This window comes from Camelus bactrianus, chromosome 3 (assembly GCF_048773025.1).
Source record: "Camelus bactrianus isolate YW-2024 breed Bactrian camel chromosome 3, ASM4877302v1, whole genome shotgun sequence".
Lineage (NCBI taxonomy): Eukaryota > Metazoa > Chordata > Mammalia > Artiodactyla > Camelidae > Camelus > Camelus bactrianus.
In genome coordinates this window covers 125,286,494-125,304,177 of record NC_133541.1, presented here as the reverse complement: position 1 = coordinate 125,304,177, position 17,684 = coordinate 125,286,494, and the positions used below count along the sequence as shown (strand labels likewise).

Genomic DNA, 17,684 nt, shown 5'->3' with positions numbered 1-17,684 from the left:
ACTGGAATCTGACACAACATAAAATGACTATTACGCAATTAAAAAAAGTTAAAAACAAGTACAGTGTACAATTAACTATCTAAAAAAAGGAAATTTCTTCTGTAGAGCACAGGAAACCATATTCAATATCTTATATCACCTATAATGTGAAAGAATAGGAAAATGAATATATGTATGACTGAAACTTTATGCTGTACACCAGAAATTGGCACTTTATAATTGAGCATATTTAAATAAATTAAATATATATATGAGATGCAGATTCTCAAGTGAGCAGGTCAATTATATGTCTAACTGGAGTTTGAAAGGAAATAATGGAGGATGAGGAGGAATGTTTTTCAAGAGTTGGTTGCTGAGAATTTTCCAGAATTACTGAGGGACACCAATGTTCAGATCCAGGAAGCTGAATGAACTTTCAGTATAAACTTTAGAAAATCCTCTCCACGTATAGATATATCGTAGTGGCACTGCAGAACAGCAAAAGGAGAGAGAAGATTGTATAGGATCTCAAGGAATGAAACAGATCATCTACAAAAGAACTGATAGTAGCAACAGGATCCAGAAGACAGTGGAGAGGATTTACCTAGGTTGGACACATTGTCAATAAGAGATCTTGAGATACCACCTCAACACCTCCCGGATCGGCAAAAACATAAAGCCTGACCACACCAAGTACTGGAGAGAATGTGAATCAATAGAAACTGTCATCGCTGCTGGTGAAATTGCAAATCTGTTCAAGCAGTTAGGTGTTACCTAGTCTGGTAAAGTGGAGCGTGAGCACACTCCCTGACCCATGCACCCTGTTTCTAGGGCAGCGCTGACAAACATGCTCCAGAAAGCATACACAGAATGTTCTAGCAGTGCTGTTGATAACACAAGAAATGTGAAAATAACCAAAATGTCCATCGTTACTACTAAGAAAAATAAATGTTGGTTATCATTATGGAAATCTGCAATCAAGTGATCCATAGCTACCTGAATCAAAGTGGATAAATTTCAACAACATGATATAAACAACAGGAATCACATAGAATATATACAGTAGGATTGCACCAGTAGAAAGTCCAAAAGCAAGAAAGCTTAAGGATGATTAACGCATTGTTAACTCTAGGTGTATGTATGTGAGTGTCTGCATGAGTGTGTGCGTGTGCGTGTGCGTGTGTGTAGTAAAAGAACAAAGCCATAGATACACACCAAGTTCAGATTAATGTTTACTTTTGAGGAGGAAGAGAAGAGAATTAGAGAGGGATAAGAAAAGGGCTTCCAATATCCCTTATCGGTGAGATTTTATTTTAAAAAATAAAACCCAAAGCAAATATAAGAACATGTTATCATGCATTCAATATGTGTGACAAGTGTATAGGATTTTTATAGTATTATCTGTAATTTCCCCCAGATTTGAAATAGTCCTTAGTTTTAGAAAGAAAGCAGACTAGTGTACATAATACATAAAGAGCTCACAAAAACTACTGCGAAAACAACCAACCATAAAAATGGACAGAAGATGTGAACAGATACTTCACTAAAGAAGACATATGGATGGCAAATGAGCACACGAAAAGCTCAACATCAGCAGTCAGTTAGAAAATGAAAATTAAAACTACAATGAGACACCACTAGTAGAGACGATAAAATTTAAAAGACCCTATCAGGTGCTGTTAAGGATGTGGAGCAGCTGGAACCCTCTTACGTTGCTGGTGCAGATGTACAATGACAGCATTTGTTTTGAACCTCAGGTAGTTTCTTAAAAATTAAACTTAGAACCCGTATGAACATATAAACTCTGTCACCCAGTCATTCCACTCTTTGGCATTTATCTAAGGCAATAGAAAACACATGTCCATAGAAAAACTTGTACACAAATAAGCATAGTGGCTTTATTTGTAATAACCCCAAATTGGAAGCAATCCAAATGTCCATCGACAGGTAAGTGCACAAACTCTGAGACAGAATATTATTCAGCAATTTAAAAGGAATACATTATAGGCTACAACAAGAATTGCTTTCAGAAAACATTTCATCAAGAGAAAGAAACCAAACAAAAAGAGATACGGTGTGTAATTCTGTTTACTTTTAGGAAATGTAAACCAGTGCATAGCAACAAGAAACAGCTCAGTGATTGCCAGGGGATGAGGTGGTGGGGACAGGAGGGGTGGGCTGGAAGAGAGCATGAGGAGACTGCTAGGGACGATTCGTGTGTTCATTACCTTGATTGTGGTGACGGTTTTCCGAGTCTATTCCTATGTCAAAAGCTGTCCAACTGTACCCTTTAAATATGTGCATTGTTAAATATCACTTATATCTCAGTAAGTTATTTTAAAATAGAAATAAAGCATAGGGAGAAGTAGTGACTGACTACCATGGGAGGAAGTACACTGGCTCGGTGGGGCAGCCCATTAGCGCGAGCCCTCCTCCCGGGCGCAGGCTGACCTGCAAACATGCATACCGGGAACCTGGGGCAGGAGAGGCCGCCCCTAGGCCAGGCCCTTGTGGAGATGGGAGCAAACTGATTGGCTCCCTCGAGGCAGTCTGCTCCCGGCGAGGTCCCTCTCCCCTGAGCTCACCTCGACTGCCTCCCAGTACCTGGCTGACAAGGAGAATTAAATCTGGGGTAGCAGAGGCCGCCCCGAGGCCAGGAGACGGGTAGATGGGAAGAAAAAGAGCAACTCGCCGAGGGATCCCCCTTTGCTGCTGGGCTGCCTCCGCCTCTGCGGCCGACCTCTTCCCCCGACAGCACCACGCCCGCTCCCAGGAGCAGGCTGACTTCAAAGGCTTCAGTCCGGTGAACCTGGGGGAGCGGAGATCGCCCCCAGGCCAGGCCGCTAGGGACATGGGAGAAAATCCTCTGGCTCGTCAGGGGCACCCGTGTCCCCTGTCGGTGACGCCGACCCCGTCCCCAGACCGCACCCTGCCTCTAGTGTGTCAGTGTGTCTGTCTGACTGCCTGCCTGACTGCCTATCTATTGGAGGAAGGGAGAGGCTAGTCTATGTGTGTGTCTGTTTATCTAACGGAGGAGGAGGCGCCTAGCATGTCACTCTCCTTGCCTGCCTATCTATGTATCTCTCACTCTCTCTATCTATATATCTGTCTATCTATCTAGATGAGGCATAGGAGTAGGCTAGTGTTTCTTTTAATTTTTCTGTCTGTTGAAGGAGGGGGTTACTTTGTCTATCTAACTATCTACCTATTTGAGGAAGCGGAGGAGGCCACAGAGGGTCGAGGAGGGACAGGGAAACACAGAGTGCAGGGGGGCAACGAAGGGGAGACCCCACCTCAGGGATGGGAACCTACAGAGGGTCAAGGAGGACATGGACAGACAGAGTTTAAGGGGGCAATGAAAGGGAGACACCCACCTCAGGAACGGGACCCCACAGAGGGTTCAGGAGGACAGGGACACACAGTGCAGGCAGGCAATGAAGGGGAGACCCCACCTCAGGGACGGGACCCCACAGAGTGTCTAGGAGGACAGGGACATACAGAGTGCAGGGGGACAAGGAAGGGGAGAGCCCACCTCAGGGACCCCAAGAGGGTGCAGAAGGGACAGGGACAGTCAGAGTGCAGGGGGGCAATGAAGGGGAGACCGCATCTCAGGGATGGGAACCCCACAGAAGTTTGAGGAGGACATGGACAGAGTGCAGTGGGGCAAAGAAGGGGAGACCCCACCTCTGGGACCCCACAGAGGGACCAGGAGGGACAGGGACAGACAGAGTGCAGGGGTGCAATGAAGGGGAGATCCCACCTCAGGGATGGGTCCCCACAGAGGGTCCAGGAGGGACACGGACAGACAGAAACAGGGGGGCAATGAAGGGGAGACCCCACCTCATGGAAGGGACCCCTGAGTATTCCAGGAGGACAGGGACACAGAGAGTGCAGGGGGGCAATGAAAGGGAGACCCCAAACTCAGGGATGGGACCCCACAGAGGGTCCAGGAGGGACAGGGACATACAGAGTGCAGGGGGGCAATGAAGGGGAGACCCCAACTCTGGGTCCCCACAGAGGGTCCAGGAGGTCAGGGACAGACAGAGTGCAATGGGATAACGAAGAGGAGAACCCACCATTGGGATTCGACTCCACAGAGGGTCCAGTAGGGACAGGGACAGACAAAGTGCATTGGGGCAATGAAAGGGAGACCCTCACCTCAGGGACAGGACTCCACAGAGTGTACAGGAGGTGCAGGGATAGATGGAGTGCACAGAGACAATGAAGGGGAGACCCCAACTCAGAGACCCCACAAAGGGTCGAGGAGTGACAGGGACAGAGTGCAGGGGGGCAATGAAGGGGAGACCTCACCTCAGGGATGGGAACCCCAGAGTGTCCAGGAGGACAGTGACAGACAGTGCAGGGGGGCAATGAAGGGGAGACCCCACCTCAGGTATGGGACCCCACAAAGGATCCACGAGGGACAGGGACAGAGTTCAGGGGCGCAATGAAGGGGAGACCCCACCTCAGGGATGGGAAACCAGAGACAGTCCTGGAGGGACAGGGACTGATGGTGTGCACGGGGGCAATGAAGAGGAGACCCCAAACTCAGTGACCCCACAGAGGGTCCAGTAGGGACAGGGACAGACAGAGAGCAGGGTGGCAGTGAAAGGGAGACTCCCCCTCAGGGATGGGACGCCACACAGGGTCCAGGAGGGACAGGGATAGACAGAATGCAGGGGGGCAATGAAGGGGAGACCCCACCTCAGGGACAGGACTCCACAGAGGGTCAAAGAGAACAGGGACAGACAGACTTCAGGGGGTCAATGAAGGGGAGACCACACCTCAGGCATGGGAAACCACAGACAGTCCAGGAGGGACAGGGACTTATTGCAGCGGGTAAACAAATGGAGACACCCACCTCAGGGATGGGACTCCACAGAGTGTCCAGGAGGGACAGGGACAGACAGAGTGCAGGAGCGCAAAGAAAGGGGTCTCCACCTTTGGGACGGGACGCAACCCATTCCCTTTGTGCTAGATGAACGAACGTTCATTAAAAGTTTGTTTAAATTCTGCCTTAAGATGCTGGTATTTGGTCTCCACTTCTGACAGTTCTTCCTCGAGCTTTTGAGTAGCTTCTCCCTTTTCACCTAGTTCTGCCTGTATTCTCTGCAGAGACGTTTCAGATGCAGATAACCTTGACTGAAGCTGTTGATAATCTAAGTCTTTGGAGGAAGGCTTGCTTGTATATTCTTTTTACTCACACATTCTTCATTGTGTTTCTCCTCTGAGTATAGTCCAGTTCTTTCTTCTGCAACTTTTCAGTCAAGTCCTGAAATATCAATTTAACAATGTATTTCTTTTCCTAATACTTTCAATTATTCTAATTATTCAAACAATCTTTAGAGCAGTATCATTTCGTACTAAATGTTTTAGTCATTATTACAATATAAAAACAGTGAAAATATCCAGCCAAGAATTAAATCATTACATACTAACTTATGATTTTATTATTGGTCCACTTGACTAAGCTCTTAGTACTAGTGTAATAAGAACTACTAACAAAATTTTGACATAAAATGAAAACACTAAAATCTACTAACTAGACTCTTTAAGGTATGCAAAATATTTACATTCTCTCATTTGAGTTAAAAATTAAAACTACTCCTCTATCATCAAAAATTGTTTTACATAACAATATACCTCAGCAATTCTGATTTCTGGCTTTACAATTTCATAGTTGGTAAGAGTTTTAGCATAACAATACCATTCACTGCTGTAGTATGCCTGATTCTACTGATTCCTAGTTTTTGCTCTTCTTAACAAACACTATTTTTAGGAGTAATTCAGAGTTCTTTCTAGGTATGTAAAAACAGTGATCTAAAAATTTCACTAACCTATCTCATGTTTTGTTATTTTACTCAGTACTATCAAGTATAAAGTATAAAAACTGACACCTCCAATCAAAGATCTGGATCAGTCAGCCTAATCAAATGTCAAAGTCTGGTCTTAGTGGGGTTGTTACAATTAATATTGAACATTTTTAAGTCATCATATGTACACATAAGGTATGGATTAGAATTTTAACTCAATTCTGTAACAAAGATAGCCAGGATAAGAAGCCACGGTGAGCACCTGATGAGTCAATCATGGACATTTATAATGCTCACTTTTTATATGCAGTGTGCTAGAAGGGGATACTACAGATGTAGTGGAGGACTAGCAAAGCCTCTGACCTTTAAACAGACTAATCTAAATGAAACACGCATATCAAAAAAAAAAAAACTTTTCTAACAAAGTTGAAACATAATGCATAGGCAAAAATGGATTAATAGAAAAGCTGTGTTAAATTTCTTGAGTATATAGTCTTAAATAAAATGAGTAATGTTGAGTGGGACTAACTAGTAAGTTAAAAATCACATGAAAATAAACTTTTAACTTGGTAAAGTGGTGAGAGGAGTTAAGCAATAGGTAGACATGACTCATGCTATCTGCTCTATACAAGAAGACATAAATAGATAAAGTCACAAAGGAACAAACAAGTTGCATGAGGGAAAATAACAAATGCTATTTATTACCTCGAGGGGAGTAATAAGTCTAGGTACCAAAGTGGGAAAGGCAGGCAGCAGTAATGATTCTTGAACACCAGTCTGAGAAGTTCGTTAATATAAATTACCAAGTAGGAATATACTATAGAAAAAGCAATGTCAGAAAGATGATATAAGTATATATATAACAAAGAGAAGATGGGAGACAAAGTAAAAAGAACAACCATAAATTCTGGGCAAAATTAGCAGCGATGTGTCTTGACCAACCAACAGAAACAGAAAAAAAGAGACAGAGCCAAAAGACTAGAGAAAAAAATAGTAATTTTGAGTCAATCTGTATATTAGGAAAATTCTTCTTTTATATAAACATTTGTGTCTTGTTAGTAACTCCACATCTTTCTTGACATAATTTTCTACTTTTAAGAAGATAACATTTATTTTAGAATTCGTAAGCTAAATCTATTCGTTGATCATTATAGATATCTTGTATCTTTTTGAAGAAAAGTCCAAGTTACTAAATTTTATGAATGCAACCACACTAATACTGAGAACTTGGGTGGGATATAATTTTTTTTAATGCTACTAAAATTAAGGCTAGTAATGAGGTAGTAAGTCTTCTTCCCCATAGGCTTAAAGTAACCAAGTAATCCCACTAGTTCTACACATAATCCCTCAGACAGCTCCGCTCTTTAAGAAGCAAAAAATACATAACAACCATTGACTGTTTAAAATTCACTTGCCTAAAAAATTAATCAAAATCTTCCTGCTTTACTGCACAGATGAGAGCTAATTAAATTTTAAAAGAACCTAAATCACTTACTTTCTTTTTAAAAGAAACTAATACACTCACATGATGTAATTTTTACATGCAAAAGGCTAACTGAATTTAGTATGACAAACTTTTCATTCTCATTATCATCTTCCCATAGAATCTGAAGCAAAAAGTATAGTGAAAACATGGTTTTTGAAGATTGATTTTTTAATGCAGTAGAATCCATTAAGGAAATCAATAATTGCACATTCTCTTCTCTATATCAATCCTTACAACAAAAAATGAGATAGACATTATCATCCCCATTGTATGGATGAAGAAGCTAAAGTCAAAAGCTTGATATGACTTGGCCAGGTGGCAGAGACACGTATTATGATTCTAAGTCCAATAAACTTTCCACAACACAATTCAGACACTCAGTGAGTCAATTCATGCTCCTCCAAACTTATACTATTCAAATTTAAAATATAAAATGAATGTTAAGATTGGTTTATAACAATTATCATTTGAGTAGGCAAAAGTCTTTCCTTCTGAATGTCCAGTCCTCTTTTGATTTCCTCACCAATTGTTCTTTCAACGTATTTTCTTACAGAGACAATTTCCCTGTATTAGGCTCTATTATCCACTTGTTACTAGCCAGGTAATGAGAAGAAATGCAAAAAGAATGGTATTTTTTATAGCTTGAGAGCTTACAGAGTAGTTTCAGGGATCTCATTTGTTCCTCAAAACAGCTTTGTGAGAAAGAACAAATTAACTATTTGTAGCTCTCCAACATCTTGTATTTTGTGCTCTTACATGTTCCCATGCCTTCTATAGATATATCTATCTCTAAAATGAAATGCCATTAACCCCTCTGCCACATGATACGCTCCTTAGCATCCCTAAAGACTAAGCTAAATAAAGTTGTCTTCTACAAACGCCTTTCCTGACTTACTAGTCAGTAAGATAGGAAAACATCCACCGTGGTCTTGATCCAACTCGGCATCACAAAACTTCCAAATAAAAACAGTGACAACAAATATTCATTGAGGTGCTTTCTAAAAGCCAGACACTAGTCTAAGCACTTTAACATCTATTAATGTATTCAATACTCACATCAATCCTAAGAGGCAAATGGATATAACAGTACTTCTTAGCAGAAGAGGAAACACACTTTAAGAGGTTGTGTGTCACAACCAGTTAGTGGCAAAGCTGAGATTTAAACGGGCTTTTGACCACTGTACTATTCTGTTCATGTCAGTATACCACTTGGCAACACAGTGGTAATACACAGCGATACAACTACTTGCCACATCTGGCTCTCGCTCTGGCCTATGAGCACCTTAATACTGGGACCGTTGGAAAGTGGAGAGCAATGAAGAATGGAAAATGGATAAGAGGTGTAACCCAGAAAACAGTCAGTCTCTTACAGTGACCCATGTTAATCACATTAGTAGCTTTAAATAAACATATGATTTTGTTCAGAATCATACAGAAATAGTTAAACTAAGCTGCAGAATTGTTTAAATGTCAGAATATGATTCTTATTAGAAACTAAGAAGGAGGCTCCCTCAATATTCCTCTCGTTTTTAAGTTTTCCAAGTCAGTAATTAAAAAAACACTGGCTTAATGCTGAGAACTTGACATTAACATAAAAGCAACTATTTTTCCCATTCATTATATTTTAAAATGTAATCTATCCACCCTGATGCTGCCTATGACCCACAAAAGCTGCCAAGGCATTTCATGTAATAGCCTTCAAAAGACCAAGCATAGAGATTTCCAAATTTACAACACTTGGATATCACCACTGTCAACAATTATGATTTATCAAGGACAAAGGGTGAGGAGTGGTGAGGGAGGCAGAAGGCAAAAATTCAAAAAAAGAGAGAGCGAGCGATAGATAGATGCACCTCTATGCTTGCTCCTGCTCTAACTGGTGAAAAAAATCCTAAGCAAGAAAACACTTTGAAAAAAAATTGTCAAGTATTACACTTCTGTAAAGATTATTAAGATTAGTAGAAAATCCTCTTATCCCCTAATAAAAAATTCTATTTTTACCACACTAAACCATCTTGATTCCCTGTAGTGCTCATAAAATAGACAGAGTACTTCCTTTAACAGTGTGTGTGCACGTATGTAGGCATGTGTGAATATATATATATATAATATATATATGATGTTTGTTTCATAAATATTAACGGTTTGATGTTTCAGAAATACGTAACAAACTACACTGATCATAAACATCTGCTGCATGTACACATCTGGCCAACTTCCAAGAGGCAGAAGGTCAACTCTAATCTCAAAAGAAATTAAAAATCAAATTGAGGGACAAAGATAAAACTAAAGTGTATGTAGATGTTTTCTACATAGAGTTTGACAGGAGAAAAAAGGAGGGACAGGGAGGCAGGGAGGTTTTTATCAGCCATAAAAAGATTAAATTTTAAAAATCAGTCAGCACCAAGTGTTGATGGAGAAATAGAAAATGGTAAACTAGTATAATTACTTTGGAAAACAGTTTGGGATCACCTAGTAAATATGAGTATGTATGTAGCCAGTAGCCCAGCAATTTCACATGAGAGTACATAACAATTTAATTCCTGCACAAATGCATGAGATTTATGGTGAAAGTTCATAGCTGCAGTATTTGTAACAAGAAAAAAGAAAAACTGTGTGAAAAAATAGGAAGTATATATGGATCACTTTGGCTGCATACCAAAGAATAATGTAATTGTCACATAGAAAAGCATTTATGCAATTGAGCTAGTTGCTTTTTTCCTTGAAACGCTATTTCAACTGGAAAGAATCACGGACGAACTATCATTATTCAGACTTGGGTAGGAAGAGAATCTGTCATGTCAAAGAATAGAAGTGATCCCGTTGGTTGCCAATGATAAAACTGAAGCTTCAAGATGAAGCTTAGAATTTTGGAAAACTTGTATCTACCACCACGAGCTTGACACTTCCTTATGCTTAAAGCCTGTACTGAGATTGATGGTGATGTTGACAAATGTAACTTGTTTTATACTGTACAGTGAACTGTTCAATATCTGGGAAATCTGCATAACTCAGTGAACCAGTATTTTTCACATGACTAATGCATTATGTTATAAAAATCATGCATAGGAAAGGTCTATTCAAAAGGCAAGACAGAGGAATGAATTTCAGTGTTACAAAGTACAAAAACTGCATTGATATGGTTTCAGAATCTACACTGCAACTAACTTTTGAGAAACTATACCTTATCTAATTTCAGTACAATATCAAATAAAAATAGCTACAATTATCTGAAAAGGCTATTTAGTCCTCCCTTTTCCAACTACATCTGTGTAAAACTAAGTTTTCTATGCACACTTCAACCATATCACAACAGATTAAAGGTAAAAGCAGATAGAAGAATCCATCTGTCCTGTATTAGCTAGACATTAAAGAGGACTGAAAAAATGTAAACTACCACCACTATTTTTTATATTGGAAAATAGACATTTTTAATAAGATTTTTGTTATTTATGTTAATATCTAATGGTTACTGTTTTCTAAATAAAATAATGAACATATATTTTTAGTTTATTTTAATTTCTGACATAACTGTCCATAGATGCAACCAAAAAAATAAATAAATAAAAGCTCTTCGGGGTTCATGACACTTTTGAGAATATAAAGCAGTCTTGAGATCAAGAAGTTTGAGAAATACTGTGCAAGGGCACAAGCAACAAACACCCCAAAACTTAGGAGCTGAAAATTTTATCTATTATCTCACACATTTTCTGAGGGTCAGGGAATTCAGAAACAGCTTAGCTGGATGGTTCAACCTCAAGGTCTCTCTTAGACTATAGTAAGCCATGGGCCAGAACTACAGTCTCTGAAAACTTGACAAGACTTGGAGGATGTGCTCCCAAGTTCATTCACCTGGCTGTGACAAGAAGCTTACTATTTACAACCAATTATTCTCATCTCTTTTTCCCTTCTACCATGTTACTTTCTGTCTTGATTTTTCCTTGTTATATTTCATCAGAATACTAGGTTCAAGTTATTTAAAGCAAAGCCAACAAATTCACCATACCTTTGAGTAAAAAGATTTAATAACTCCCTATTATTCCACCAACAAAAAAGTAAAGATATGGGGGGAAAAAGTATTAATACCATGCCTGCCCTGCCTCCAAACTAAATATTATCTGTTGCTCATCTTTAAAGAAACAAAGTGGAAAATATTAACATTACAAAAAAATACAGAATAAGAACAAAGTTGGAGGTCTCACACTTCCTGATTTCAAAACTTATTGAAAGCTACAGTAGTCAAAACAATGTGGTACTGACATTTAAAAAGACATCTAAACCAACAGAATAAGAATAGAGAACCCAGAAATAAATACTCACACATGGTCAAATGATTTTCAACAAGGGTGCCAAGACCATTCAATAGAAAAAAGGACAGTCCTTTCAACAACTGGTGCTAGGAACACTGGATATCCAAATACAAAAGAAAGAAACTGAACCCTTACCTTATGCTGTAAAAAATTTTTCCAAAATGGATCAAAGATCTAAAACTACAAAACTATTAGAAGAAAACAGGTGAAAAGCTTCATGACAAAATTTGGCAATGATTTCTTGGATATGACACCAAAAACATGGCAAGAAAAGTAAAAACAGACAAATTGGATTAGATCTAAAACTTCTGTGCATCCAAGGTGCGATACTGTAAAATATACATTTGGTCCTGGTCCCCATTTCTGGAACTGGGCTCCTAAGACCCTAGGAATTTCCTATGTGATAAGAGCAATAAAGATATCCTTTGCTATTCATAACAAGCCCCCTTCAGCCACCTATGAGTTTTTAATAATGAGGTGATTCTTTAGAAAGCTCTAAGGATGGGGGCGGGTGCTAGCGGCACCAAACTTGAAGGAAGGGTTGAACTTTTAGCCCTACCTGCTCCCCAGGGAGAGAAGAGGGGGCTAAAGGTTGATTTAATCACCAATGGCCAGTGATTTGATCATCTGTGCCTATGTAAAGAAGGAAAGAAATTTGAGAGATTTCAGGTTGATGAACGTGTGGAGAGCTCCCAGAGAAAGCATGGAAGCTTCATATACTTTCCCACGTATCTTGCCCTATGCATCTCTTCCATCTGGCTGTTCTTGAGTTACAGTCATTTATAACAAACCAGTCATGTAATAAGTAAAATGTTTTCCCAAGTTCTGTGAGTCACTCTAGCAAATTAATTGAACCAGAGGCAGAGGCCTGGGAACCTCCCATTTATAGCCAGTTGCTCAGAAGTACAAGTAACAAGATGGACTTTGAACTGGTGTCTGAATTGGGGTGTGGGGAAGGTACGGGTGTTCAGGCACAGTCTGGTGGGACTGCACCCTTAATCTGATGCCAGCTCCAGGTAAATAGTGTAAGAATTGAGTTAAACTGTCGGACACCCAGCTGGTGTCGCAGAATTGTTGATATACAGAACACCCACACATCTGATGTCAGATGTGAAGTTGCAGTACAGTACTGAGAGTAGAGGAGACACACAGGAGTGTTTTTCCTTTACAAAAAGACACAATGAACAGAGTGAAAAGGCAACCTAAAGAATGAGAGAAAATATTTGCAAAATCATGTATCCAATAAGGGATTAATATCGAAAGCATATAAAGGACTCCTACAACTCAACAAAAACACAAACAACCCAACTAAAATTATATGGCCAACAAGCATATGAAAAGATGCTCATCAACCTAATCACTAGGGAAATGCAAATCAACCATGATGAGATACCACCTTAACACTCATTAAGATGGCTACTATAAAAAAAACAAAAACAAAAACAAACACAGAAAATAACAAATTTTGGCAAGGATATGGAGAAACTGTTGAATCCTTGTACACTGCTGATAGGAATTTAAAAGGATACAGCCACTATAGAAAACAGTACGGTGAAATCCTCAAAAAATTGAAAACAATTACCATCTGATCCAGCAATTCCACTTCTGGGTATATACCCAAAAGAACTGAAAGCAGGGTCTCAAACAGATATTTGTATACCCATGTTCAAAGCAGCGCTATTCACAATAGCCCAAAGAAGGAAGCAATCCAAGTATCCATCAACAGATGAATAGATAATATGATAACACACGTACAATGTAATATTATTTATCCTTAAAAAGGTAGGAGAATCTGACACAGGCTACAACATGGATGAACCTTGAGGACATTATCCCATGTGAACTAAACCAGGCACAAAAAGACAAATAGTGTGATTCCACTCATATGAGTTACTTAGAATAGTAAATTCATAGATATAGAAAGTAAAAAAGGTTTGGGTCAGGGGAGACAGTGAATGGGGAATTGTTTAATACTGTTTAATGAATATAGTTTTAGTTTTCCAAGATGAAAAGAGTTCTGGAGACAGGTTGCGTAACTGTGAATGTACGTAACATTAAAAAAAAAAAAAACTTAACTCACACTGTACTGTGCCAATATATAAATAACATACACAAGATTAAAATTTAAGATATACAAAATCAATTCCCCATTATATATAGTTTTTAAATTCTCACCTGATTTTTTTGTGTTAATTCATTAACTGAACTTTAAGTTTCTGTAGTTCCTGCACATATACAGCAACTTCCTGGGGGCGTTTGGCAAGTTCACTTCTCAGCTGGCTTACTGTGGCCTAAAAAGAAAAAAAAGAAAAGAAAAAATTAGAGCAAACTAAAATGAAAAAGGAAATGAAAGCATCCAGAGGTTTTAAGATTCCATAGATTTTTGTCATTGTTGTTGTTAAATTGAAATAATCCTTAGAAATTTCAACTTGGTTCTTTATCTTACCACCCTCTACTGCCACCCCACAACTTCTTTGACTGAAAATTAATTTTTAAAATTTATCCAAAATGAACAACTTTATTTAATAATACAGTAAGTGAAAAGTTGACATCCTATTTTATGTGTCTGAAGTAAGCATCAAACTGCAAACTTGAATTTACTGGCTTTAAATTCTATACTTTAATCCTGAATTTAAAAAGGATATGCAAGTCATGCCTGTATTTTCTCCCAACTTCTATAGCATAGCCTTTTCTTTTTACTTCAAAATCATGTTAAATGCAAACAACCAACACAGAAACACCTTTAAAGGTGGTGAATCATCTTTTTCACTGTAATTGAAAGTACCTGTCTATAGAAGTTATCAAACAGAAATTATATGTAGTTTCACTAACCTGGATCACACTATGATCATGGATAATAGCTGGACATGAATTTGCTTTAATACATTTTAACATTTTTAAATAAAATTAATGTCTATTATTGAAACAATGATTTGATCATTTAGTAAATAATATAAGAGGAAGATAAGCAAAGATCTTGGAAATACAAACTTTCTATACATGAAAGTTTTAACCACTACAGAGACTAAGTACTGTTTTTAAAGTATGGTTTCCTACAACTGAAAAGAACTTTGTATTTCTAATTCATTGTTTACATTGTTAGTAAATAAACTTTATAATATGAATATGGTAAACTTTTTTAAAAATTTTAACAAATACATCAGCAGTTACTATATTATATATTACAAATGAGTACTTTCATCATCAAGGGGGAAACCTTAGAAGGCTACTAATTTATTATAAAAATAATGCCAAAAGATCTTTTGCTATTTCTTTTGGAAACCCTTCCAGAATGCATGGCACCTTTTTTCTTTTTAAAGATTCTCACTAGTGACAAAACCAAATCCACTATAAATGGATGAATATATAAGTTTTAGAAACAAACTAGTAAACAAGGTAGGTGAACTGAATGATCAAACACTTGGGTTTATCTTATTTAATAACCATAAATTAATGAAACTAGTTTTCTGAGTGTTTTCCCAACTGGTTTAAAGTCAACTAAAAGAGGTCTGAAAATGTTTTGGGGAATGGCAGCATGTCTGAGATATGTTCATGGCCTTACCTTTTATGGAAAATATATGTATAAAAAAATATATATATATATATATATATATATATATATATATATATATATATATATATCATATATTTCAAAAAAGGGAATGTTTAAATATTCATGTCTTTTTAACTGTGTTCAATTTAAAGTATATCCTAACACCTTCTGTCTTAAAATGGTCATGCATCCTTCACATGGTTATAGGTATTAAGAGTTTACTTCAAATTGCTGTATCTAACAACTCTGAATCTCAGAATCATTTTCTATTAGCAACACTATGGATATTAATAAAAACATTAAAACAACCTGGCTATTTCAAATTACTATGTTTTAATCATGTAACACAAATGCCTACTTATCACACAAGAAAAGAAATTATATTTAAATCCCTACTTGTAAATATCCTATCAAAGGAATGACTAGAGTATCTCGCACATAATAAACAGAAATAATAAACAGTATGTACTAAAGTGCAAATTTTGAGTATATTTCATTAAAATACCGATTCCACTTTAAAGTCTGTAAGATGTAACATGTCTATCTTGCTGATAAATTCCAACATGCAGAAGAAACTAAACAAAGAAAACATATCCCAATTTTGTTATTTTTATAGCTTTTAGATATGTTCTTATACATAATTTTATAATGTATCCTTTGTACACTAAATATGTATTTTTTAAAATTATAATTCATATTTTTAAAAATATAAAAGCAAGAATTTTTTTAAATTTAATTTACTCAAAGAGGGAAAAAAGAAAGATGTGGGAAGAGTATATACCTAAAGGTACATTTTAGTTGTGGGGAAGAGGAGAAACGGGAGTGAATTACAGGAAACTTTCACTTTCTCCACTGCACAATATGAGTCATTTTAATTTTTTACAATGATCATGTATCATGTTTCTAGTTAAGAAAAAATACAGATTGAAGAAAGACAAAATTTTCAAAGAAAATAAATACATTCACTATTTAGTTATCACTATGGTGAAATTCAAACAAAGAAGATTCAAGCCACACTGAAACTCCTTACTAGTTAACAGGCGAAGCTCATCTGTGCCCGGAGGCTGTAACACTTGCATTCCCTCTTCCTGAGAATGCTGCTCCCAGTTACTCACCATACTATTTGCTTACTTCATTCTTTCCCATGTAACCTCGTTGAGGATATCTTCCTTGATCATTCTAAAACTGTCCCATATTACTTCCAGCCCCACTACTGCCTGTATCTTGCTTTGTTTTTCTTTATAGCACTTTGCATGAACCGACTTTCTATCATGATTTGGTTTACTTACATATTATTTGGCTAAAGGAAGATAAGCTTTATGAGAGCAGGCACTCTGTTTAATTCACTCTTGTACTCCCCACACCTAAAATAGTTGCTGGCACTCAGGCATTCAAAAAATACTAAAGGGATGAGTGACTCTATATCCTAGAAGTTAACAAATATTTGTTCCCATGAAAACAGTATATAAGATCCTATAAAATAGCCTGCATTCCCTTGAAGCCATGTTATTGAATTTAACATCAAATTTTACTAGAAAACTATAAATTACAAAAGAATTAAAGAATGATATTTCAAGCAAACATCCTGCTAGTGCTTTAGGATTATAATTATTGTCCTCAAATTCTACTACTCTTAGCAAATAATTATTTTAAAGATGGTTAAAAGTTTGCTTGGTTAATAAAACAAAAATGAGTATATCTTTGAAGTTCTTATATTGCCTTGAAACACAAAATTTGCCATACGATGAAAGAAGGTGCTATATTAGAAGTATTACTATTATTCAAAGCCTTCCAAAAACACATTACCTCAAGTTTAAGCATCTCCATTAGAAAGCAGAAAAAAAAAAAATGATGGATGAAAGGTGGAAGACAAGACTGACAAAAGTACACACTGAACACAAGATAAAAAGTCCAAACACACTACTAATCTCTGATCTCTTACACTAGCATACTTTTAAAAGATATTCAAATGCTCTTTCATAACTATGCATGAGTGTAATATTACTTATTTCGTATCTTTTTAAACTTTTTAGCTTTAAAAATTAGGACTCAAATGAGTATATTTGGAATAGAAATAAAATTTTTAAAGAATCATTTCATTAAAGACCACACCAAATAAGCTGATTACCATTTTGATATTTTCAAAAATGCAGATTTTTGGAAATAATACTTTTATTAACCTTTAAAGCCTTAATTTCTGATCTAAAGAATAGCTAATTATTTATAAAGCCCTTTTAAATGCTTTAAAATGAGTTATTTTTCTATATGCCTTTTAAAATATCTGGACCAAAAAAATGAACTGTCTACAAATGCATAAGGTATATTTTCAATGACAGTAATGGAACATATTTAACAATGTACACCAGATTATATATCTTCAGCCTAAACTAGAAATATCAAATAAACCACTGCATTTTTCACTTCTTTAATTCTTTTAATGTGTTTTGTTTCTGATGTCAATATTTAGGTTCAGTTAAAGCAGTAATATAAAAAATAAAATTTTTTTCTATTAAGTTCCTTCAGTGCTATAATTTATTAGCATG

General features: G+C 37.1%; 1 pseudogene; it reads right to left on the bottom strand.

Moving 5' to 3' along the window:
* Positions 1-1,850: 1,850 nt before the first annotated feature.
* LOC141577134 (early endosome antigen 1-like) overlaps positions 1,851-17,684 on the bottom strand; it is a 64,491-nt pseudogene continuing 48,657 nt past the window's right edge.